At 36.0% G+C, this 27,500-nt stretch overlaps 1 long non-coding RNA gene across 2 annotated transcripts in view; it reads right to left on the bottom strand.

Annotated features, from left to right (window-relative positions):
• Positions 1 to 27,500, bottom strand: part of LOC135220966 (uncharacterized) — a 502,102-nt gene that overhangs the window by 44,616 nt on the left and 429,986 nt on the right. Inside the window, exon 5 of one of the 2 annotated variants that reach the window (XR_010315835.1) lies at positions 22,718 to 22,760. The exons of the other annotated variant lie outside the window; for it this stretch is intronic. This is a non-coding gene — a long non-coding RNA (uncharacterized LOC135220966). The remainder of the gene's footprint in view (positions 1 to 22,717; positions 22,761 to 27,500) is intronic. 2 annotated transcript variants of the gene reach the window in all.

Genomic DNA, 27,500 nt, shown 5'->3' with positions numbered 1-27,500 from the left:
ACAAAATTCCAGGACAGAAAAATGACCACCAGAGAATCCGATTATAAATTACCAGCCCATTTTCGTTTGTCATGGAATTCTTTTCTGCATTTCTCGCCAATGGAATAGTTATCTTTCTTATGTTCATGCCCAACATCAATTATTTTTATTTATTCTTTTTAACTCTGAAATATCTGTACAATATGTTTTCTGCTAATTTGAAATTTAGGCTTTATATTTCTGTCTGAAGATGAGTCATTTTTTTAAGCTTTCATAAAAATCAACGTTTCACTTTTATTGTTTTGAAATATCATTCTATATTTTTCTAATGTTGTGCAAAGATTTATTCCTTTTTCTACAGATGGACCCTTTTGATTTAATCTTATTCTTTACGTCTCCGTGTGAACTAGCATTCCTAGAGTAAATTCCTATGGCTTAGGATTAGACATTGCGCCTCAAAACAAAACAGACGCGAAATCAGAGGGAGTCAAGAGATCAACGACGAAATGTCTGAGGTTCCAAGGGGTCTATCATTAGGCCCAAATTTATCACCTGTGGGTGTTAATGCAGACAGCGTTTCTACCTTACCTTTCCCCTTTATAAAATGCGTTATTACTTTACTTTATTCTCTTCTCATACTATGTCACCAGTTGGCACACACGACTTTTAGTGCCTTGATGATGTTGCTATTTTCTCTTATGAACACATGAGCGCGCGCATGAACGCTCTCACACACACACACATATATATATATACACGTTGTACATACACACACACAGAGAGAGAGAGAGAGAGAGAGAGAGAGAGAAACCATTACGTTTTTAAAAGTCATCTCTGCACTGTAATCGGAGACATACTGCATAGTTGTTATCTATAAAGCGAAAATTGCAAGCTATTACATTTAAATACAGAAATTGTATATAATGATTTTTACTGTTACTAGTTTTGTATATATGTTTGTGCGTGAATGTGTGTATGTCTTCGCTTAAAAGTGTTACCTATGAAGAAAATATATCTCTTTATGGAAGCCCTGTTACATGTTTTTTAAGAAATTCTTTTATTTCATAATCTACTTACATTTTTATCTATTTACCTATTAATTAGTTAATTTACTTTATCTTTTCTAATAACTAACCTCTTCTTTCTATATTTCTTTTTAACTTCAATTACTTATTTTCAAATAATCATCATATTCTATGGAAGCTTGAATTTCAATTCAATGGCCACTATAGCTTGTTCCATATTAATAGGTTTTATCTTTTGATTAATAATAATAATAATAATAATAATAATAATAATAATAATAATAATAATAATAATAATAATAATAATGTTCTAAAGAGTACACAATAATACAAAGTGTTAAGAGTCCGTGTATAATTTTTAAGACATTACAAAAAGCTTTCGAACCCTTCCCTGGGTTCATCTTCAGTTCAAAAGAGAAAAAAAAAAATTTTGGGACTGAAGATGAACCCAGGGAAGGGTTCGAAAGCGTTTTGTAAAGTCTTAAAAATTATACACGGACTCTTAACACTTTGTATTATTGTAGACCCTTTAGAACATTATATATACTCTCGCGATAGAGAGTTTTCCCTACTACTACTACTACTACTACTACTACACTACACTACTACTACTACTATTAATACTAATAATAATAATAATACTATAATATTAATAATAATAATAATAATAATAATAATAATAATAATAATAATAAGGAAGTGTAGGGGCACAAAAGACCAGCTCCTGATAAACAAAATGGTAATGAAGAACAGTAGGAGAAGGAAAACCAACCTAAGCATGGCATGGATAGACTATAAGAAAGCCTTCGACATGATACCACACACATGGCTAATAGAATGCCTGAAAATATATGGGGCAGAGGAAAATACCATCAGCTTCCTCAAAAATACAATGCGCAACTGGAATACAATACTTACAAGCTCTGGAATAAGACTAGCAGAGGTTAATATCAGGAGAGGGATCTTCCAGGGCGACTCACTGTCCCCATTACTCTTCGTAGTAGCCATGATTCCCATGACAAAAGTACTACAGAAGATGGATGCCGGGTACCAACTCAAGAAAAGAGGCAACAGAATCAACCATCTGATGTTCATGGACGACATCAAGCTGTATGGTAAGAGCATCAAGGAAATAGATACCGTAATCCAGACTGTAAGGATTGTATCTGGGGACATCAGGATGGAGTTTGGAATAGAAAAATGCGCCTTAGTCAACATACAAAAAGGCAAAGTAACGAGAACTGAAGGGATAGCTACCAGATGGGAGCAACATCAAACACATAGATGAGACAGGATACAAATACCTGGGAATAATGGAAGGAGGAGACATAAAACACCAAGAGATGAAGGACACGATCAGGAAAGAATATATGCAGAGACTCAAGGCGATACTCAAGTCAAAACTCAACGCCGGAAATATGATAAAAGCCATAAACACATGGGCAGTGCCAGTAATCAGATAAAGCGCAGGAATAGTGGAATGGACGAAGGCAGAACTCCGCAGCATAGATCAGAAAACCAGGAAACATATGACAATACACAAAGCACTACACCAAAGAGCAAATACCGACAGACTATACATAACACGAAAGGAAGGAGGGAGAGGACTACTAAGTATAGAGGACTGCGTCAACATCGAAAACAGAGCACTAGGGCAATATCTGAAAACCAGTGAAGACGAGTGGCTAAAGAGTGCATGGGAAGAAGGACTAATAAAAGTAGACGAAGACCCAGAAATATACAGAGACAGGAGAAAGACAGACAGAACAGAGGACTGGCACAACAAACCAATGCACGGACAATACATGAGACAGACTAAAGAACTAGCCAGCGATGACAATTGGCAATGGCTACAGAGGGGAGAGCTAAAGAAGGAAACTGAAGGAATGATAACAGCGGCACAAGATCAGGCCCTAAGAACCAGATATGTTCAAAGAACGATAGACGGAAATAACATCTCTCCCATATGTAGGAAGTGCAATACGAAAAATGAAACCATAAACCACATAGCAAGTGAATGCCCGGCACTTGCACAGAACCAGTACAAAAAGAGGCATGATTCAGTGGCAAAAGCCCTCCACTGGAGCCTGTGCAAGAAACATCAGCTACCTTGCAGTAATAAGTGGTACGAGCACCAACCTGTGGGAGTGATAGAAAACGATCAGGCAAAGATCCTCTGGGACTATGGTATCAGAACGGATAGGGTGATACGTGCAAACAGACCAGACGTGACGTTGATTGACAAAGTCAAGAAGAAAGTATCACTCATTGATGTCGCAATACCATGGGACACCAGAGTTGAAGAGAAAGAGAGGGAAAAAATGGATAAGTATCAAGATCTGAAAATAGAAATAAGAAGGATATGGGATATGCCAGTGGAAATCGTACCCATAATCATAGGAGCACTAGGCACGATTCCAAGATCCCTGAAAAGGAATCTAGAAAAACTAGAGGCTGAAGTAGCTCCAGGACTCATGCAGAAGAGTGTGATCCTAGAAACGGCACACATAGTAAGAAAAGTGATGGACTCCTAAGGAGGCAGGATGCAACCCGGAACCCCACACTATAAATACCACCCAGTCGAATTGGAGGACTGTGATAGAGAGAGAAAAAAAAAATAATAATAATAGTAATAATAACAACAACGGAACGTCGAAATCCAAGAAAGGGTGTCTTTCTACCTCATTTCAAGTATCGAATTTTCATCTGAAACCTGTGAGGAAAAATAGAATACGTCTTTTGTCACTCTCATTTGGCGATGCCTCTACATTCAATCTTCATGATAGAAAATGGACACAGTTTCATGGACACTGGGAATTTTATGGACACTGAATGGTAAAAGCAGGTGATGAATATAAAGAATTACTGATATTTACGACTTCACTGTTGACGAAGAGCTGAGTGGGTCTTCATTTTAAAGGACTTTTATGGGGAAATATAAAAAGTCCAGATATTTACGACTCTATTACCGATACGAATAGCGAAGTTCTGACGTTAACCATTCTTACACCCAGTAATCAAATAAAGACATTACGAAAATACCAAGGATGAAATGAACAAGACAATAAAAATTTTATAAAAATTAGTTAGGAAATCCTCAAAACGCCAGCAACAAAGAAGTGAAGAATGGTATGCATGAAAGATGGAAGAACCGAAACAATTCTTCTGCCTGAAATTGAAGTCTGGTGAAAAATATCAAATCCGAATCGGATGTAGTGAAGGAAAAAGTTTGCATAAAAGGGTAAAACTGTGAAAACAGAAATACGGAAATAATTTATTACTTGGTGAATATACGAAATTTGTTGTCCAATTTACCAATCTACGTAAATTTAACACCAAACTTGCAATAAACACTCCACTTCTCGATTCTTTCTACGAGTCTAGGTAAGTTTTCCATCGGAAACTTTAAACGCAACACCAAACATTCAGCTATATAACGGTGAAATTTGAAAGCTGGGTTGCTGTTTCTCCTTACCCAAACTACACTCTAGTAAACAGCTATAATCCTTCGTGTCATTTAAGTATTCAGTAGAAAACGAACCCAAACATTTATTAAGAAATCGAAGCGATAGGAGCTCAGAGCACGTTGGTTAATGAATTCTCAAGCTGGTTATATACCTGATCCCTCTGTTATTCCGTCTCTAACCGGGTGGATTAAGCCTTGGCAAAAACTAAACTTCGGGAATGTCTGGAGGACGGAAGAAAATAGGGTTTAAAAATGGATGACAGATGGAGTGAAAGTGGTATTGGAGAGGTTGGGCCTCAGCATCCTAGGAGCAAGCTATTGTGTGAAATCTAGAGGTGAATAGTATAATGTGTGTGTGTGTGTGTGTGTGTGTGTTGTGTGTGTGTGTGTGTGTGTGTGTGTGTGTGTGTGTGTGTGTGTGTGTGAGAGAGAGAGAGAGAGAGAGAGACTCAACGGAACACAGGTGAGCCTTATGTAGAGAACTGTGAAATGACTGGTGTTGAGAAAGTTTTCTTAAATAGGGGCCCAGCAAAGATTCGGCAGAGTGCATGAATGTCCCAATGACCATAGTCTTTCCTTTTCCTAAAAGCTACTCCCGAGGAAATGGGTTAATGTTGAGATATATATATATATATATATATATATATATATATATATATATATATATAGATATATATATGGGGATACAATCCACAATGAAGTAAATTCCTCTTGTAGTTTAAAAATATATAGTACTTGTATAGGATTAGAGCTTTCGACCATCAACTGTGGTCTTGTTCACTTTAGTGAACAAGACCACAGTTGATGGTCGAAAGCTCTAATCCTATACAAGTACTATATATTTTAAACTACAAGAGGAATTTACTTCATTGTGGATTGTATCCCCATTTACTTAGAGGTACGACATAGTACCTGGCTTCTGCATATATATATATATAATATATATATACTATATATATATATATATATATATATATATATATATATATTACCTTGCCACAGGAGATAATACTAAATAATAATGGTCTCAAGACCATAGCTGGAAGATGAAGAAAAACAATATAAGAAACAAACTGAGCGTGAACAACAGAGGGCAGGCTGACGTGAATGCAAGGGAGACGATGGCGAGGAATGAATCATAAGGTAAAGACTGCATTAGGAGATGGAGTAGACTGAAGATCGTCACTCCTAAGGAGGACATAACGAGATGGAGAGAGAAGCAAATTTCTTTCTCCTACCATATACACACACACACACTCACATATTTATATAATATATATACCACACGCGCGCACACAAATATATATATATATATATATATATATATATATATATATATATATATATATAATATATATATATATATATATATTTCAGAGGAGACCTCTAGCAGTCTTTACACGCTCTGTTTCTCTTTGATCTGAAGAAAAAACGGAAAAATAAAATAAAAGCGCTGAAGGGGGAAGGGAAGCGAGTTAAGAGCGGCTTGGGGGCGCTGTATATTGCAAGAGCAATGGTCTTGCAGGCTCCATTTCTTTTTATGCTGCGCCTTCTTCTTCTCCGCTGTTATGAGAGAAAACATTTGACTGTCTGCACGCGAAGCATCGAACACCCACGTTTTCCGATCAGTTCCTTTTCACGATTCTCTTGCTGACTCGTTCAACCAATAAGGATGGCATTGTGATTGCTTGAAGGAATTCAAATATACGCGAAAATAGTTTCTTTTGAATTTCTCTGTGACAAAATGTGTATTTGCGTGAGTGTAATGCTGAAAATTTCTTACGGTAATGACCGCTTCATGCATTTCCGGTAATTTCTCACAGTTGCATTCCAAGTAATTTCTGACGTTTGTTTCCCGTTCGACAATAATAATTATAAATATTTGTTTGCATGGAGATACTCCTTTTGCCAAAACCATGAGTAAATATTAAGTTCCGTTCATAACCATTTCTTTATGCCAGTAATGGGAATTGCATTCCTTTCGTCATCTGTCCAAACATTTTCATGTATCCCTAACCTAATTTTTTCCCCTTTATAATCATATACCTTGTCTCTACACAAATGCACACTTACATTAATACAATACAATAACCGCTGACAGTGCATTGAAACTTTCTCATAAAAAGGAAGAAAAATGAAAATTAACTTAACGTATGAAAGAAAACAGAACGACCAGTTTCTGAAATGAGAAGAAATTTCTCGTCATAATCATACATTAGAGTCAACAAGAAGGGCAAACATTAATCATAAGAATGAATGGTGGTAGATACGGCAAGAAAGAATGAGTCAATTCATTTTTAATCAACCAGTTATAAATTTCCATTTTCCCTTTTCCAAATGATGAACATCTTTCTTAACAAAACTGAACGTTTCATCGGTGAAATAGAACAATCAATGATGGACCATCGTGAATCGTAAAAAGGCTAATGAAAGTAGAAATTGGCGCATCTTGTTAATAGGATCCGTTTACAGTCGCTGAGCACTGGATGTGGACTACTCTTTCTATATACACAGCAGCAACGTGCCGGTGAGCAGCCACAAATATACCTTCCAAAGGCAACCTGCCTCAGGATAGTATGTGATTATGGAGTAAAATATCTTAAAAGAATACGGAGCTCGGGAAAAAGTGAGCCTATCAAGTAAGGACGTTCCACAGACTGGATAACCATCCTTGGCCTGACGGTGACTATAGAAGGATAAGGTTTGAAGAACTAAGGATAACCCACTGCGGATAATTCAAGATTGAAAAAAAAAAAAGAGTAACCTTCAAAGACAATGAACAACGATCTCGCGAGGTGGTTATCAGAAAGGGAAAATGTATACAAGACTACGGATAACTTATTCTAGATAGCAGATTCTTATAAGAAGAAAATATTTCAAAGACAAACGAAAATGAACTAGGACAGTGTGTTTACAAAGAAGGAAAACTTGAAAAAATACGGGTAACCATCACAGGACAGAGTGTGATTAAAAAGAAAAATGGTCCAAAGGGACATATAAGGTCATCCAGCGATGAAAACATGTTGAAATTTCTTACGAATGAAACGGGTTGCAGCTGGAGGCCGAAGGGACGCTGTAAAGAACCGTACGTAATGCCTACAGTGAACAACGTGAGATAGAGAGACGACTACCTCTTACGGGGCAAAGGCTATAATAACTGCTTCAAGTCTGAAGAACTTCATCGAATATTCCTCCTGTTGTTATCATCGAATAACCGACAAAATACATGGCCCGATATAAAGCAGATTTAGGATATAGTTTCTTGTCCCCCCCCCCCCCCCCACACAAATTGTGGTTAAAATACTCAGGATAACTATCGAATAAAATATGACTTCAGGTCTTTTTATTTCCCACAACCAACTTCAAATTTCCAAGGAGAGAAAAGGGAAAGTATAAGTCTGTTTCAGGACAGAATGTGGTTGAAAACCTAAACTAATAATAAAAATAAAATGTCGTTAAGAAACTCCGAGTTAATATTTCAAGAACCAAATTCGATATTCCCAGTCTTACAATTGAATTGCGAAGAAATGAAAAACTCCGGTTTAAGATTGCCTCAGGACTCAGGGTGGCTGAAAAATAAATGGGTGGGTGAGTTTGCTCCAAAACCCAGGGAAAACAAACGAATGAAAAAACACTTTACGAAGAGAACTCTCGACTCGCGGAGAATTGCATACAACCTCCCCAGTTTCAGTGAGCAAGTCTCCAGTCTTTTCCACATGGAGCCCCGATCCATTTCCTCGGCCGTATTCTTATTTTCATCAGGACTGAGGCAGAGTGTTGCCTTTTCCACTGGCCTCTCCATTTAGAAACTAAAAATTAAACCATCATTAAATCCTTTTTTTATATAGGAGAAGAATTATTATTTTAAGAACATAGCACCAATAAACATGATAATAATAATAATAATAATAATAATAATAATAATAATAATAATAATAATAATAATAATAATAATAATAATAATAATAATAATAAAGGTTTAAGATTAAAGAAACCACTATGCAAACTCCTACTATCCAGGATAATTATTTTGGACAATTTTCTCAAGAGCAACGAAATGATATTCTGAGGACACAAAGGGTAATTTCTCAACACAGCGGGTTTGACTACGATGCCTGGGGTTAACAAGATGAGACTAAAATTGAAAAGAAAACGCAAACTGCAAGTTCGGTTTTGAAGAATATTACGAAACTGCAACGATATAATATTCTCCACAGCTATGAAACTGGGACAAGCAAAATCTTTAAGCTGCAACTTTAATTCTTCTTTACAGGGAAAAATCGAGGGCTATTCCCAGGGAAAGACTGCATTTTACCATTCTAGATCGGATGAACGTGTATTGCAAGAGGCAATACATTGTTTCACTTTCCTAGATCAAGGATGAAGCTTTTCCTGAGAAATATTTCTTCATTTCCAATTTTTATATAAAAGAAAGAGATTTATTTCAAACACTGTCAAGCAATACTTATTTCAGACACGCTCGAGCGTGTAAAGGTTTACTGTGAAGTTCCACTCCCTTTCACCTAAGTCGATCGATTGTACAGTTTCTCTTGAGTTACATCACTCCACTAAAACTGTGTAAGGTTAAAGGTTAGTCTTTCCATTCTAGAGCAGATAGAAATCTCTATCAGAGAAACATTACACCAGCTCATCTTTTTTATGTAATGTATTTCTGGAAAGAACGTTTAATAAAACGTTGCGAACTGAATTAGTCGATAATTCAGTTCTTGTTATCCTTTTATACACCGCATTGGACAAACCAGTAATGCTTAAGAGATTACTGAATGTCTGTATGGTTCTCCTCGGATGAAGGGAATGCTTCAAAATGCCCAATATACTATGTGGGTTACATCCCTTACAGCCGTTTAAAATGGTCTGCCAATATGACGTGATACTTCCCGGCTTTGTCCGAATATTGCATTCATAAAGGGTTGAATGGTTGGGTTTCCAGAGAGAGAGAGAGAGAGAGAGAGAGAGAGAGAGAGAGAGAGAAGAGGAGAGAGAGAGAGAGAGAGAGAGAGTGGGGGGAGGGGGTGTCGAGGGGGCGGTGTCACCAGAGTCGTAAATTCACCCTTCACTTGGAGGAAACTCTGATCGTTTTGTAATGCGATTTTCATGTAAATAAAATCACCTTCCAAACGTCATTACAGACTCGGCAGTAATATTAAAAATCCTTTTTATACCTTCAGAATGTTTACGTAACAAACTATAAGCAGGCGCAAGGAAGATTATTAGCTAGACAGTCGAGTTAGTCAACATTTATGCAAGTAATTCATATATACTTTTCTACTATTTATATTTTTTCTTTAGGCAAGGTTTTAGGATGAGGGTGCAAGCCCTATCCCCTACGTCACTGAGGCTATTAAATATATACTATATATATATATATATATATATATATATATATATATATATATATATTATATATATGTGTGTGTGTGTGTGTGTGTGTATTATATTTAATATATATATATCTATATATATCTATATATATCTATATATATATATATATATATATATATATATAGATAATATATATAAATATGTATATAGATATATATAGATAATATATATACATATATATATATATATATATATATATATATATATTATATATGCATAAATCTCTGTAAGTTAACCGAAAAATTTTCTAAAAAAAATTCATATAGGTGTGATTTGAATCAGCATTTTCTTTGTTATGTGTTCAAGTTTTCGTCAGGAATATTCACTCATTCTATTGTTTTTATTTTTATTTTTTATTTTGTTAACAAGAATTTAAATTCAGAAATGAAATCCTGATTTCCATATGGTGAATGAGCGAAGACATATACACACACACACACACACACACACATATATATATATAATATATATATATATATATATATATATATATATATACATATAGTATATCTACTCGGTTTTATAATGGAATAAGGAAATGTACAAATGAAATAAATAAAAATGCTTTAGCACTTCGCCAAAAAAAAAAAAAAAAAAAAAAGCCAAATGATGAGAAAAACTATCTCTAAAGACTGAAAAGTTGGATCAACGTGCCACAAAATAACGAAAACTCTTCTTGAAAGTCGTGTAGCAGAATTTTGCCATCGGAAGACTCCTCGGTCGGAGCATTCCTGAGGCCTACTAAAAAGATATAGGCCACATTTACCCCAGAGTGTGACTCACTGACGCCGGTGTTGAGCTATTCACAATGAAGAGTAGTTTCTTTTTTTTTTCCTTAGGGGAACCTGTACTGCTGAGACAATGCTTTTTTTCCACCAGGAAAGGTGAAAGAGGTGTGGACAAGAGCAGAAGAAAATAGGATTGTAATAAAAAGAGGTAAATAAGCAATGTAAAATGGAACCCTCAAAGAGTCAAAGGAAAGGAAAGAAGAAAATGGCAAGTAAAACGAAAAATGAAACACGAAAGAAGAAATGAAAAACCCTACAGAAAAAAAGAAAACAATCGTGCTTGAGGATGACATACCACCCCCCCCCCCCCCCCCAACCAACACAAACACACAAAAAAACATGAAACAACACCAAATAGAGGAACTACATTTAGTAGTAAACTAGTGCTGAGAAGCATTATGAAACTTGCACTAATAGAAAGGAAGTGAAACGCGAAAATTGTAAAAGCGAGAAAAGGCCCTTATCAGGTAACTTTTTATAATATTCGTATTTAGAACCCAGCCGTGCTTTTCATCTCCCAGCCTTTAAAATGGGCATCAATAGAGCGCCGGAACTGTGTAACAATAAACCCATGGGTATATGTACATACACAGGCTTGTCGGATACCAGAGACTAGTCAAAAGACCTATGAAAGATAGGTGCGAGCAGTAAAACTCACTCTCTCTCTCTCTCTCTCTCTCTCTCTCTCTCTCTCTCTCTCTCTCTCTCTCTCCGAATTAACAGAAAAAAATCAATGTGAAACGCACCCTTCACAAACACAGGACAATTTCATTGCTGAGAATTTCCGACTTTCAGTTCTTTTAGAAACTCGTTTATCTCAATACTTTCTTATTCTAATTTCTTATATGTTTACCAGCAATCATGGATGTTCTACAAAAACCTTCAGACAACCTGCTTGAATTTTTAGACAAAATTTATTTCCATATTTTGATGCTTTTATCACATGTGACACTACAAATATATGTGAATATTGGAATATCAGGCTTTATAACTGAAAAACGTGCCTAAATGCAACGTAGCCCTTAGTAGGTAACTTTCCTTTTTGCAAATAAAAAGACGTAATGTGAAACCCAGGAATGACTTTCACCTTCGCAGAAATAGTCCTCTACGTAGGTTAAAATGTTCAGATTATGATACTGACCCATCTCGGAAACTTACCATCGAAGGGGTGGTCGCAGGTTCTAATATAAGGAAGCACTGAAACCGTAAATAAAATCCATTTTCGACCACGCAAGATGTAAATACATCTAGGTGACAGACCCATTCACATCTCTCCCGGATAACTAACTTCGAAATGACCGCGTAAAGAAAAGGAGCTGGCGAGGCTTAACACTGACCGCTGGAGGTGGCACTAGGTGCCAACCCTATTTACTCTCGCCATTAAACGCAAGAGTGCCTAAAGGGTAATCAGAAGAAATGGTACTCGGGAATTCGACTCCCCGACTTAAATAGACGAACGGTCTATTCAAGTAACGGAGCCCTTTAGGAAAAGGCCGTGAACTATAAATTTCCCAAAAGAATGAGGTGAATCCATTACGTTTTGCCAAAGTGTTATTTCGGTGGGTTCGAGTAAAGAGCGTTCGAATGTGCTTCCCTAATGGCTTCATTAAACGGAGAGATAATGGTAATAGTAGGAATTTCTTTGCAGTGTCACAATAAATTCTTATTTTTTCTTTCCCTCGGTCCTTTATCTGCATTTATGTCGTAAATCTAAACGTAAGTATGCGTAAATAATTTTGCGTATTAAGTCTGTTTCTCTCAAAATCGGATTGTGGACATGGCCCGTGAATGTCCTGTTTTGTTCTATGCTGATCTGAACGGTACACCTAACTGCCTATCTTAAAATAAAAACACCCATAAGAATAAATAAATAACCAAACAGATAGCGTGAAATGGTTAGATATTATACGAAATTAAGAATGACCATGACTCGTAAGCAAAACTAAAGAAACTGAAAAAAAAATTTAAAAAGGCATTATATACATGTGTGTGTGTATTGTATTTGTTGTTATTCTGGGTCACAAGTACGTCCTTCTTGGACGTACTTGTGACCCAGAATAACAACAAATACAATACCACCGTATACACTAAAAAGACAGATGCTGGGAGATGCTTAAATGCTAGAGGAGAATGCCCTGATGCATATAAACGGTCTGTGGTAAATGCATACATAAAACGTGCCTTAACACACTGTTCAACGTGGAAAGCGACGAACGAAGAAATTAACAGAGTTCAACAGCTGCTCACAAATAACGGCTACCCAGATGACATGATCCAGCAAGTTGTCAAAAAGAGATTAGAGGCTTTCCAAAACCCGACCCCGAGGGACAACACGCAAGACAAAGACAAAGAAATAGTGATATACCATCAGATATCATACAACAAACACCACGAAGACGAAAGGAAAGCCCTCCTTGGTATACTGCGAAGAGGAACCACCCCCCTAGCACCATATAACAAAATAACAGCAAGAATTTACTGCAAGCCAAATCTTACGGCCTCACTGGTAATGAAAAATAGTACGGCTCCATCGACGGAGAAAGAGGTTGAATCTGATATAGTTTACAAGTTTGTCTGTGCTGACGAGCAATGTCAGTCCCCCCAAAAATGCTATATCGGACACACAACAACTACACTCAAACGTCGCATGCAGGCCCACAGAAACCAAGGTGCTATTCACCAGCACTTTGTGGATACCCCACAATAAAAAACCATCCTTGCAAGAACTTTTTCTCACAAACACCAAAATAATCTCACAAGGAAGGCAAACAACTTCAATCGTTTATTGATATCAGAAGCCATCAGCATCGCCACACAACGCACCCAAACCTTAACATCCAACGCGAGGCAGACCGATCTTTGCCCTCGTGTAGGAGGGCAGCCCTTCACCCGCGTGGAACAAGACCACTACCACACGCGGACAGGAGCGCACAGTGACATTTTGTTAATTAAACATATATGTAATTAATATATATCTATGTAAAATTTGTATATAATAACTTACTTTCAACTTTTGATATAATTTCTGTTAACATATTTATTTATTTGTCTTATTTTATGTTTCACTATAGTCTTTTGTAAATATTTAAAACTAGGTATCTGGCAATTGTACTACCTTTCCGTCCTCATGACGTCACAAAACGCATGTAGGCTCATATTTGTATTTACGGGCTGCTCTGTGAGCAAGAGCCGTGCTGGCACAAGGCCAGCTTAATCTTAAACAACAACATATTTGTATCAGTACGCTTGATAACGTCAATACGTATAGGTTGACGAAACAGCTGTCGCGTATTTGTAAAAATACTGGAGTAAATGGAAGAACCCCATTATGTGTCCATTAGTAACCTGAACAATGAAGTGAAGAAAATAATTAGAAAATATGAATCAATTTCAAAAAAGCTGGTAAACAGTGAAAAAGCCATTCTATTCAATGAATGTTGTATCCGTGAAAAAATTGTGCCCTAGAAGTATATATATATATATATATATATATATATATATATATATATATATATATATATATACACTCAAATACTCGTATACTTTTATTTAAAGTTTTGTATTTTGAAATTTGTAAAAACTGTCTCCGAAAAGTAACACAAACGTTGACATAATCACAGTATATTCAATATTCTCTCTCTCTCTCTCTCTCCTCTCTCTCTTCTCTCTCTCTCTCTATATATATATATATATATATGAATAATTATCACATCGAACCGTGATCCATTTATATCAATTCAAGCTACAAATGTCCTTTAATATCTAAATTCACTTTACTCCCAAATGATATATTTTCATATATGTACCGAAGGGGAATTTTTTTTTAATTGATAATAATTTCGTCCCCCCATGGGATCGAACCACCGTCCAAGTGGACGGGGACGAAATCAGGACAGTCAGTGACGCTATCCAATCAGCCAACAGAGACGCTAAATCTAAATAAGTTCATATCGATTCTGACCTTACAAATCACCCTCGATCTGGATGCTTTCGTAATTAGAATCGATATGGAACCCCGTTCTACCATGATGGCCAATTCAAGCGTTTGACAGCACGTAGCCTTTTGTTATGAATAATATCACATCGAACCGTGATCCATTTATATATCAATTCAAGCTGATTGGATAGCGTCACTGACTGTCCTGATTTCGTCCCCGTCCACTTGGACGGGGTGGTTCGATCCCATGGGGGGCGGGGGGGACGAAACCAAATTATTATCAATTAAAAAATTCCCCTTCGGTACATATATGAAAATATATCATTTGGGAGGTAAAGTGAATTTAGATATTAAAGGACATTTGTAGCTTGAATTGATATATATATATATATATATATATATATATATATATATATATATATAAATAAATAAATATATATATATATATATATACACATATATAATGTATGTATATACAATATACATACACACACAAAATAATATAGAGTCTTAACCTTTTTCAACATTCAACAAGAAATATCTTACACACACCTTCCGCGCTATCTTTGTGATGAGACATCATTCTTCCTTCCTTGGCCAACCCATGAAACACCAGGCTTTGGGTAAATAAGGTCACCAATTCTTTTAGTCCCTGCAGTTAAAAAAAAAAATACAACTGAAACTTATAATTTTCATTAAATAATGATTTGACTAACTGATGATTGATTAACTCGATACACGTTTATGAAAAATAAAATATCATATCAATAGAACGAACTTCGCTCTCTTCAGTACAGAATAAATACATATGTATGGAGAATGAAAACAAATCAATTACAAAGTTACGCGAGAAAGTATTTGAATATTGAAATTTAAGCAAGTATACAAAATTACATCAAGCCAAGAAACAAATGAAAATAAAAGGAAGGTGTCTGACAGACAAACATGTAAATGAACATCATTTATTACAATTCAAACGCCGTTATTGTTGTAACTAAATATAGGAAAACAAGGGCAACGAACAGATACGGATTCCTTAATAACCTTAATGACCTTCTCCTCTAAAGAGCCCCTTTGAAACAGAGTTCTGTAGCCAAACTTCATCACCTCCCATGGAATCGTGATCCAGAAAATATCTGACCTGTCGGAGACACCAGTGAAGAATAATCCATCCGCCAAATATAGCCTGAACTCATGTCGACCCTAAGAAGCGAAATAGCCATTAAAACGATCTTTTGACCGTTTTTGGCGACCCTGGTCTAACGAGTCGTTAAAGAGAGGGCAAAAGATCCTGATCGTATCTGGAGGTGACAGGGCGTTTGGGCATGCCACTGAGTGCGCTTGTGTTTAAAATATCTCCCGCTGGAGCCAAGGATCAGGACGGGTTGAGATGAGATGCCGTGGAGGGAGAATGGTGGGATGAAAGACATACATAAAAAGGTGTAAATCATTTGAAACGAGAGTCTGGAGACATGTCATGGAAACCAGGGCATATGGTCCATCAAAATAGAAATGATCCATGGCAGGATCATGGAAAACAAATGCTAAGCAAGAGGATCCGCGGTAGTATCAACCAAACAATTGCTGAGGGTGCAGAATCCACAGCAGGATCAACCAAAACAAATGCTTGGGGGAGGTGATTCACAGACAAGTATCCTTTGCTACAGCCGGGACACATCGTTAAAAGTTTTATTTCTTTTATTTCCTTTCCGATTTTCAGTCTTTAAATTTAAATTCAATATTAGCGTTCTCTAAACAATGGGGTTCTTTTCGCTATTTTCTGACGAATGAGACAATATTTGAATGCCTGTTTGTATGAATATAGTACGTGCTACTGAACGTAAAAGTTGTGAATTTTCTTTTATAACCCAGGGCCACCAGATTGGTATTCTGTTGCAGATACAACAGCAGTAACAGATCCATCATAAGTATCAAGCAATTGAATTAAGCAAAATAGAAGTCATATAATAACCTGTGCGTGTAAGTAGAGATCTGAGATCATCATTAAACCATAAAACATAAGAAAACAACTCAACCGCAACAATATCAACCTGCTCCTGCTCTTCCTGGCTCATAAAACCTTTCTTCAGAGGCTGAGTCTATCGCGTCCTTCGTGGTTAAGGCTCCCACCCCTAACCGACTTACCAACCCATCTTTGCAAACCCCCCCCCCCCCCCTCCTTTTCTCTCTCTTCCATTACCTTCTTGTTTTCCTCGGACCTGAACTTGAAAAGAGTAATAGGTTGTTAGTTCCACTGGAATGTGCATTGATACGAATCGGCATGAAAGCATTTCAGCTGAAATCAATTCCATAAAACAAGTGATTTCTCTAATGATGATTGCCAATGTTTAACCGGCGCAAAAGATTTGCCAGTATTTCTCAAAATCATTTTGATCAATCAGATCCGACTACTACTCAAGTGCAAGATAAGACACTAAGCTGTTACCACCTGTAATAGGCACAATTTTCCAACAAATAAACATCACTCTCATTACCTGCACAATTAATGTTAGGCGTTAAAAACACTGAAATGGATTTTATCTACAAACCTTTTGAAATTCTCTTTCGCACTGCAAAATTCTTGCCTAATTCATAAAAATAAATATCCAATAGCTTTCAACAGGGCTAAGTTACCTAGATAAAATTTTTTGTCTCAGCCTTTACGTTACGATAATGATTATAAACAGTATGTTTATAATCATTACATCACTCTTATAGAACATACATAAATCCTCTTCTTTATTACATCACTCTTATAGAACATACAAACAATATAACATTATTATAAACCCTGTCTTTTAAAACGCTTCCATCCACTCAGCAGCCATACAAAAAAAAAAAAAAATATGGTTACATAGAACTTCCCCATAATGCGGTGCGCAAGTCAGAGCCATAATAGGGTGTAATAGGATAGTAGCGAAATCCTGTTATTATAAAAAAATATAATCTTTGGATATTAGCATTAGTTCAAAAGTAGATAAAGTTACAAAGAAGATTTTCACATTAAAAAGTGCGTAGCGATATGAGAGTCCGAAACCTGTACACCAGATAGAGGGTGGATGCGGATGCAATATACGAGCTAAAGTACATTGGTGGAATAAATGGGGAGAGAGAGAGAGAGGGAGAGAGAGAGAGAGAGAGAGAGAGAGAGCGAGAGAGAGAGAGAGAGAGAGAGAGAGAAACAAATAAACTGAAATGTTAATGAACAAAAAGCTTACGAAATGTAAAGTTTACAAAAACATATACATACATACATATATATATATATATATATATATATATATATATATATATATAAAGAGAGAGAGAGAGAGAGAGAGAGAAGAGAGTTGAAGAGAGAGAGAGAGAGAAAATGGCAACCGCAGAAAAATGTAGCAATTCTATTTATCGTTAACAGCAAAGTAAAAAGACTGAGCGAAATACGTGAGAGAGAGAGAGAGAGAGAGAGAGAGAGAGAGAGAAGAAGAAGAAGGGGGGGAGGGGATGGTTCCCAAGGATGCAAATAAAATGTAAGAGGATAGGAGACACTGAAACTTTAACCCAGGATCCGAAAAGTGCAAGATAAGGAAGCAAGAACAGATTCCCCGACTCCTTACCAGCCATAAACTGAGAGGATTCTTTGACCGCTCATTCACAGACAATGCCATAATCCTCTTACCTCGCCAATCTCGATCGCGAACTACCGCATGCTAATTATTCAATTATAAATTCACCTACTTAATGCAGCCGCTAGATTCGACTATAGTATAGGGCACTACTCTCTCTCTCTCTGCCCACAACTGGGCGACTCTTGTTTATTTACGATTGGAAGAGACGCGACAAATGGTCGCGAGCCTTAAGCAAGCCATACACGTAAAGGACTGACACGCTGATCTGACCGAGATTGGCATGAACCCGCCAATCATTATCGCGTATGGGGGGTAAAAATGACAAAACCGGCGGTTAGCCAGTCCTCTCATCATTTCAACATGTTCAACCGGACAGGTCAGTCTAGCCAAGACTGGCATTATCCCCCTCTAGTGTGTGGTATGTGTGGGAATGGACTAGCAGGACGACTGGGTTGATCCACCTATTTTGAAATGTTTTTTATTGCTTACCTTTCAGTAGTCTGCAGTTTTGCACCCCCGCGGTAGTAGTCTCCATTTATTATCCCCCCCAGTAACAGCCTGCAGTTCTGGCCCCCAGCAGTAGCAGTCTGTAGTTTCGCCCCTCCCCCCCAAACCCCCGGTAGTATCTGCAGTTTTGCCCCTGCGGTGGTAGTCTCCAGTTTTGGTCCCCCAAGTAATTGTCAGCTGTTTTGGGCCCCGCGATAGTAGTCTCCTGGTTTGGTCCCCGCAGTAATAGTCTGCAATTTTGCCCCCGCGGTAATAGTCTGCAGTTTTATTCCCCGTGATAGTAGTCTCCAGGTTTGGGCCCCGCAGTAAGAGTGCAGTTTTGGGCCCCGCAGTAAGAGTCTGCAGTTTTGGGCCCCGCAGTAAGAGTCTGCAGTTTTGGGCCCCGCAGTAAGAGTCTGCAGTTTTGAGCCCGCAGTAAGAGTCTGCAGTTTTGGGCCCCGCAACAGTAGTCTCCAGTTTTGCCCCCCAAAGTAGTAGTCTCCAGTTTTGGTTCCCGCATTAATAGTCTGCAGTTTTGCCCCAGCAGTAGTAGTCTGCAGTTTTGGCCCCCTTGGCAGTGGTCTGCAATTTTAGCCCCCGTGGTAGTAGTCAGCAGTTTTGTCCCTGCGGTAGTACTCTTCAGTTTTGCCCCCCACGGTAATAGTCTGCAGTTTTGGGCCCCGCGATAGTAGTCTGCAGTTTCACCCCCACGGTAATAGTATGCAGTTTTGCTCCCGCGGTAGCAGTCTGCAGTTTTGCCCACACAGTAATACTCTGTAGTTTTGCCCCCGCGGTAGTCGTCTGCAATTTTCTCCTCGCGGCAGTAGTCTGCAGCTTTGCCTTATGTATACTATATGTGACCAAGAAACGTTGCTAGGAACCTTAACGTTGCAATTAACCTTTCCTCAGGAGGTGGAGACTTTCTCTTTACTGCATCTTTCTTTGTTATTTTTGGAGACATAAGGAATAAAAGGTCTCACAGGTCATAATCAGTAATTCTTATATAATTTCTATAATCTTCCGGGTTAGTTTCCATTAATTCTTTCAATAAAGTCATATGATAAAACCTCTCTTTCTCAGCCATGGTTTCACCCATACTTTACGGTTTTCTTGGATATTTCATGCTCGTATTCTTCTTGCAGGAGTGCTATTACCATTATTGCACTTACCTTTCTTTTACCTGGTGCCATGATTTAAAAGCACTCACTATGCAGGACACTGCTGGACTGAAAGGAACACGGCCACTGCACATTAACTCTGCCTAAATGTGCATAGAGGAAGTCATCTGCGTGTATGGGCAATACCCAAGCGGACTGGAGCGCGCTAATCCCGGCAGGACAAATCCGATGCCAGTCGCATACGTGTATGGTTAGCTTATACTCCATTGCGCCTGTGCTGACCTTAGCAGTGAGTTATGTACGCAGTTGTTAAGCGACTGTTGAGGGTCAAACTTGTGAAGAGAGAGAGAAAGAGAGATTACTGGTATATGTAAGTTTATTACAAAAATATATACCATCATAAACCAATTACCTAGAGGCGGTAATCCTCATACTCCTGGGGCGAAACCGTTCGTAAGATATTCTCTCTCTCTCTCTCTCTCTCTCTCTCTCTCTCTCTCTCCACAGCTTTCCAAATATGAGGGGAGATGAAGAGTCAGAGCGGTTCTACGTATCTCCTTACATCAAAAGTTCCTATTACGAAAGCAAGGGCGATCGATAGATTGATAAATAAGGAAAGTGCATGTATTCATACATTCGCTAACATTGTGTGTGTGTATATATATATATGTGTGTGTGTGTGTGTGTGCGTGTACGTATGTAAGGGAGTACATGAGTACAAAGAATAGAAAAAAATCAAACACAGAGTTACATTTATTCACTGATTTTTCATCGGGCGTCAGCTTTGTTTTATTTCTGTCAATTCCCATTCAGGTTTCGAATACAGTTTTCATGATGGATTAGCCTATATCTAACCTCAAAAATTAGAGGTCAAGGGTCACGGGACCTGATGCATCCATTGCGTACGTAAAATGTAGTAGTGTACAGAAGATACAGAGCTTGGCAGGGTAATCCCTCATCGTTTCAACATTCATGGTAGGATGAATTATGCAGTTTAACTAACTCTCTCTCTCTCTCTCTCTCTCTCTCTCTCTCTCTCTTGTCTTCACCTACATTATAATGTTTAAGAAAATATTAAATTTCGGGGAACTGCTACTTCGTGCAAGGACAGTACAGCTTAACTTTTTAATATATTATGTATTTGTTTTATAAGTATATATAATTCATTCCAGTACAATGCACCCCACTATATATATATATATATATATATATATATATATATATATATATATATATATATTTATATATATACACTACACATACTACACACACACACACACACACACACATATAATATAATATTAATATATTTATTATATATTAGAGGGATATATATATCTATAATATATATATATATATATATATACATATATATATCGATATATAGTGGGTGCATTGCATTCGAGTGAATTATGTAAATATATCTATAATACAAATGTATATATCAGACAAAAGTGTGTATAAGAATATATATATATATATATATATATATATATATATATGTGTGTGTGTGTATATATATGTAATATATATATAAATACATATATATATATATATATATATATATATATATATATATATAAATATATATAAACACACTTTTACCTGATTTTGTTTATGGCAAGTAGAAATGAGGACCAAATATGAGATATACTGCCTGACTATCAGATATATATATATATATATATATATATATATATATATATATATATATATATATATATATATATATATATATAAACACTCTTTTACCTGATTTTGTTTATGGCAAGTAGAAATGAGACCACCAAATATGATATACTTGCCTGACTATCAGTATATATATATATATATATATATATATATATACCATATATATATATATAACTAAATGGCAGTCCAATACTTACTTTAGAAAGGCAGCAACACGTGGTGTAGCTTTGATTAACAGTCATTTAAAGCAATGGATTCAAGACGGTTGCTGGCCCCATGAATTAGTCCACAGAATATGTATTTATTTATTTATTTCTTGCCCAGACCCGCGCATCAAACAGTAATACTAACATTAACAACATGGCCTACATGTATTCGTAAATAATGTTGACCTCATGAATGAGCTCACAAAAGATATATTTATTTATTCTAAACTTTGGTTTGACTAAACTCCCCCGTTTGTTAAAAATAAGGATTGGCATAAAAACAGACATATTTATCTGACTTATTTTCTGTTTGTTTTGTCATCAGAAACTACATTTGTGTTTGAGAACAAGGCGGTGATCAGGAAGCACGAACAGTACCGTATATACGGTTCCCGCAACACGCTCCCATTCCAAAAATTTCTTTGATATGTCGTCATTTGGGTGGTATTAACCCTCGCAGTAACAACAGTACGACCCGAAAACCACAATATTCAAATATAATGCAAAAAAAATGTCGATTTATTATCAGGGAAATAAAAATACTGTAGTTGGCATGCAATATTTACGTGTTGTGAAAACCAAGATTGAAACGTTTACTTTCGTCTTGTCTTCGGTTAAAAAGAAAAATGGATCTCTTTGGATCTTTTGTGACTGTTCTTGTCTGCCTGTCATGGGGGTACGGGTACGAAACCTACGTTACCGTATTATCTAAGTTGGTCAAATGATGGCCACGTGCCAAATCATGTCTAGGTCAGTCAAGCAGTTCGGATTTCTGTAGCGCACAAACATACAAACATATAGTAAACATTCACTTATATATATATATATATATATATATATATATATATATATATATATATATATATATATGCATAATAATAAACATATATGTACATATATATAATATATATATATATATATATATATATATATATAATATATAATGTAAAATAGTAAATAAGTTAAATTTCATATGCTACATAATATTTCACATATTCGTTTATCTAACCTTCTTCTGCAACATCACGGATAAATGGCCAATAATGTCGTACCTGAAAAGACCAAAACGTAACCATTAGCCATTAATTATAATCACATGAAACGCCTTCAAAATAATAAATATAATGATAATCAATTGGTTAAGCGAAAAATTTATCAACATATAATGACCATGATCTTTATCTGATGGTTTTTATTCAACAATAAAAAAAAACTATCTTTAATAAAGTCTGGAATATGACAGAAAACAATTTGGTTTTTGGGGTCTAGATACATTAATATTAATATATAATAAGGAGCTTCCAGGAACTTGTTCAATCCTCGTTAATAAAATATTAATACTACACTTCAAAATTATTTAGTGTAATTCTGTAAATCGCAAATCATTGGGTTACCCACCAGTATCCATGAATGGACATAATGATACATATTTACAAGATTTATAAACGTATCAACAAATTATACGCACACACACACACACACACACACATATATATATATATATATATATTATATATATATATATATATATTTATATATATATATATATATATATATACTATATATATATATATATATATATATATATATATATATATATATATATATATATAGAGAGAGAGAGAGAGAGAGAGAGAGAGAGAGAGAGAGAGAGAGAGAGAGAGATATTTATAATTATGAAAGTGTATACAAAAACGATGCCTACTGTAAGATGGGAGCAGTGGGTCTTTAAGTGAAATAATACTCTCTTTCAATGATGCGGCATTATCACTTTTAACAAGACTGAAAATATAAATCACAAATTTAAGTGGATATGAGATTTACAATGTTATCTATGTAATACATTTATAGATAATTTGCGAATTAATTATCTTCAAAATATCACCAAATGCTAAATGCTGAAATGAACAATTTATTTTTAAGAACTCCAAAAATTTTTTTGGATATTCAGTCTTAAAAGGACAATTGCAATAAGGACCGTAACATTTAGTAAATAACTCAGTATGAAAAATAATGGAAGGATGATTTTAATTATGACTGTACAGTAATCGCATAAGTAAGCAAGTAAATAGCTTTAAAAAAACGGAGGATGATTGTAATTAAAAGGACAGCACAGTTTCGCATCTCACAGTCTCCACAAATTACGGAAAAAAAAACCCACCCTAGAATGGTGTCACCCTATTTTTACCCTTAAGGAGAGCAAATTTCTCTAGAATTTCACAAGTGACATCATTGAGTGCTTTCCGGTCTGGTGCCTATGGGAAAGAGGACTCTCATTACATACCGAGGACCGAGCTTCACTTTTATTAGGGTCATTGGGACTTCTTCCTAGAAGAGAATGATTGAGCATGAGGAAGGAATCTCTCTCTCTCTCTCTCTCTCTCTCTCTCTCTCTCTCTCTCTCTCTCTCTCTCTCTCTCTCTCTCTCTCGTAAAAACGATCCTATCAAGGACGGATATTTTCCAGTTTTGGCTTAATTACTTCTAAGAACTTGAGTTTCTATCCGTGCGCCATATTTGGCTGTGTGTGTGTGCGTTTGTGTAAATATTTTGTTTCTGATTTCCCATAAGGTTTTCATTTTCTTTGATCGGGTCATTTCGCTCATTTATATACGGAAACCTCGAGGATGAAATGCTGTAAGTATCAACAGAAGTAAAACCATTAAAAAAGTGCAACGTTTGCAAAATCTTACGCTACAGGCCACGACTTATCTGACTTACTGAAGTACCCATGAAAATATACCAATGCATAATAAAAACGGCTGGAAACTTTAAGAACGATGCAACTTATTCCGGCACACGAGGGGGAAAACCTTATCACATTAGGAGATCTCTGTTTGTAGAATTGGGTGAAACTTACGATCGGGTAACTTGATATTCAAGTACGTAATCGGATCGTTCTCGGTGTCACTTTTCCTTTCCGGAGGCTAGAATCCAGACTTCATCTCCGGGAAGAGAGGAACTTGATTATGCATACCCTTCATGATTTCATCGCTCTGATTTTCTGTAGTAGGAGTGTGGCTTAAATGACATGACACATATTTTTTTTTACTATTTATCAGCAAGTTACCTAAGGAAATTATATTTAGGTTGTATGCGGATGCAACTACCAGCATGTATATATAAATAAAAGGTCGAAAGAAATTTCTTATCCATTTAAAATGTTTCGGAAAAATTTTATGAAAAACAAGTGAAAATAAAAAGCACTTATTTGAATAGCTAAGCAAAGCCTATGCAAATATTGGTATACATTTCTCAGAGCAATACATCAATACATACACACACACACACACACACACACACACACACACACATATATATATATATATTATATATATATATATATATATATATATATATGACTGGTAAATGAATTCCTTTCAAAATTAAACGCATTAGTGCCCAGCATCAAATTTAAAGTTGAATGGGAAACATACAACAAAATTCCTTTTCTTGATGTTTTAATAATCAGAGACACGACAGAATACAAATATACCATATACAGAAAACCAACGTTATCACTTTCATACATTCACTACTTTAGCTATCACGACATTGCTATCAAGATAGGTGTAGCGCTACCAGCAATCTGTTCTTAAGAGCCTTACAAATTTGTTCCCCAGCTTTCCTGGAAAAACAATTTGAACTAATTCGTAAGCAACTTTCGTCTTTAAAGTATCCTGACCATATAATTGAGAAAGCAATTCACAAAGCAAACGTAATTTTCTACCGACCCCCTCTAAACAAGACCAAAGAGACACCCAACAATAAAATAAAAATTCCTCACCTGGACACGATTAAGACAGTGACTCAGACCCTCGGAAAATATAACCCTTTTGCATTTACTTACCCAAACACCTTAGCCAAATCCCTGATTAACGTCCAACAAAAGACATTTCCCAAGGAAACAGGGATTTATGAAATCCCATGCCAGGACTGTGACCAATCTTACATCGGATTTACAGGAAAATCACTTCCCCAGAGATTAATAGAACACAAACGATCAGTTAGGTATGGACAACAGAACTCCGCTATTTTCAACTATATAAATGAACATAACCATAGAATAAACTGGAATTTGTCACGTATAATTTATAGCAGCAACTGCCGGAACAAGAGTCAAATGACGGAATCGGCCTTATTAAAAGAGAGGCAGGTAATGAACATCTCAAAAGGAGCATGGGATTCAGATGAGATCGACAAGGTTTTCATTCAACCAACGCTTAAGAAGATTAAAGGAAGATTATCAGCGGAGGTGACCTAAATTGGCTTACCTGTGGAGGGATCTCTTGGTATAAATACCACCTTTTCTGTAAACTTTTCCCATTCATATACCTGAAGAGAGAGACAGCAGTCTCTGAAATGTAGTACTTTTTTCTCTATATTTTGGTGTTTTATGGGCTCCTTTTATTAGATATACACACACACACACACACACACACACACACACACACATATATATATATAAATACTATATATATATATATATATATATATATATATATATATATATGTATGTATTATATATATATATATATGTATATATATGATGTATATATATATATTATATATATATATATATATATATATATATATAAATATATATATATATATATATATATATATATATATATATATATACACAGAGAGAGGGAGAGAGAGAGAGAGACAGAGAGAAAGACTTTACATCTAAAGGCAGTAGGTTAGGTGGAGCATTTTCTTTCATACATAAAAATAAAATTCATCACATTCCAACTAAAGTGTCAGGTGAATGGACAGGATAAGTGCATTTACATTTCTTTTGAGTACTCACACCTATGCAACCATAGAGGAGTAGATGTCGGAGGCGATCACCTACATGTCACTGCCTAACTAAAGCGGTAATTAAAAGCACCCAACAAAAGAGAGCGCAAGTATCTAGACTTCACACAATAACACTTCTTGAAGATGGACTTTAAGGGCATTTTTCAAATGAATGTCGAAATAGATTTTGATGTTCCAGAAACAATATCTGCGTAGGAGCCTACAACCACGCGGACTAGCTGACTAGTTTAAAATCAAGAATGTAAACGAAGAAGTGATGAGACATGGGGTAACAATAGAGAAACTTTAGATACCGGATGAGTCCTGGTGTTCAATAAAGAATAAACAAAATCAGAATGTTTAAACAGACAAATTTCAGGTAGATGAAGAATGTATATTACAACGTGTGCTAAGTAATACAGTTTACTGAAGTTGAACAGAGAACACGAAGAGATAGGTGAGAATATTTGGACAACATGATGATGATGTGATGAACCCATAATTTCACTGTGTTATTACAGTAGCCCGCATAGATATTTAGGATTTATCCATGGATGCAACAAGTAAAAAGAGGAAAACGCCTGTCAGAGGGAAAGATGAGTAAATTATGACAGAAGAAGAAGAAGAAGAAGAAGAAGAAAGACGATGTTAAACAGAACACTTCTGAGGTCATGAATACCAGATGCGATGAGGAGGATTTGGCTGATATACCAGAAGCCGGCGAAGAATGAATGTTCGTATGACTGAATTTATAGCTTTTAATGTGGAGTCAACAATAAAAAACTTAAATGGAAACTCTAGCTTAAGATAGAATCATTGCAAAGATGATTTTGGCTGAAAAAGAAATGAGAAAACAAACCCTGATGATCTTGAATTGGAAGTCATAGCTAAGATGCCAGAGAATCCTGACTGAATATGGCAATTACAGAGGAATAGCAAACATTTCGGTTGTAATGGAAATAATTAGTATGATTATTCTCAGTAAGCCGT

The sequence above is a fragment of the Macrobrachium nipponense genome, chromosome 20 (assembly GCF_015104395.2).
Source record: "Macrobrachium nipponense isolate FS-2020 chromosome 20, ASM1510439v2, whole genome shotgun sequence".
Classification (NCBI taxonomy): Eukaryota; Metazoa; Arthropoda; class Malacostraca; order Decapoda; family Palaemonidae; genus Macrobrachium; species Macrobrachium nipponense.
Note: the sequence above shows the minus strand (reverse complement) of the source record. Positions and strands in the feature narration are given on the sequence as shown.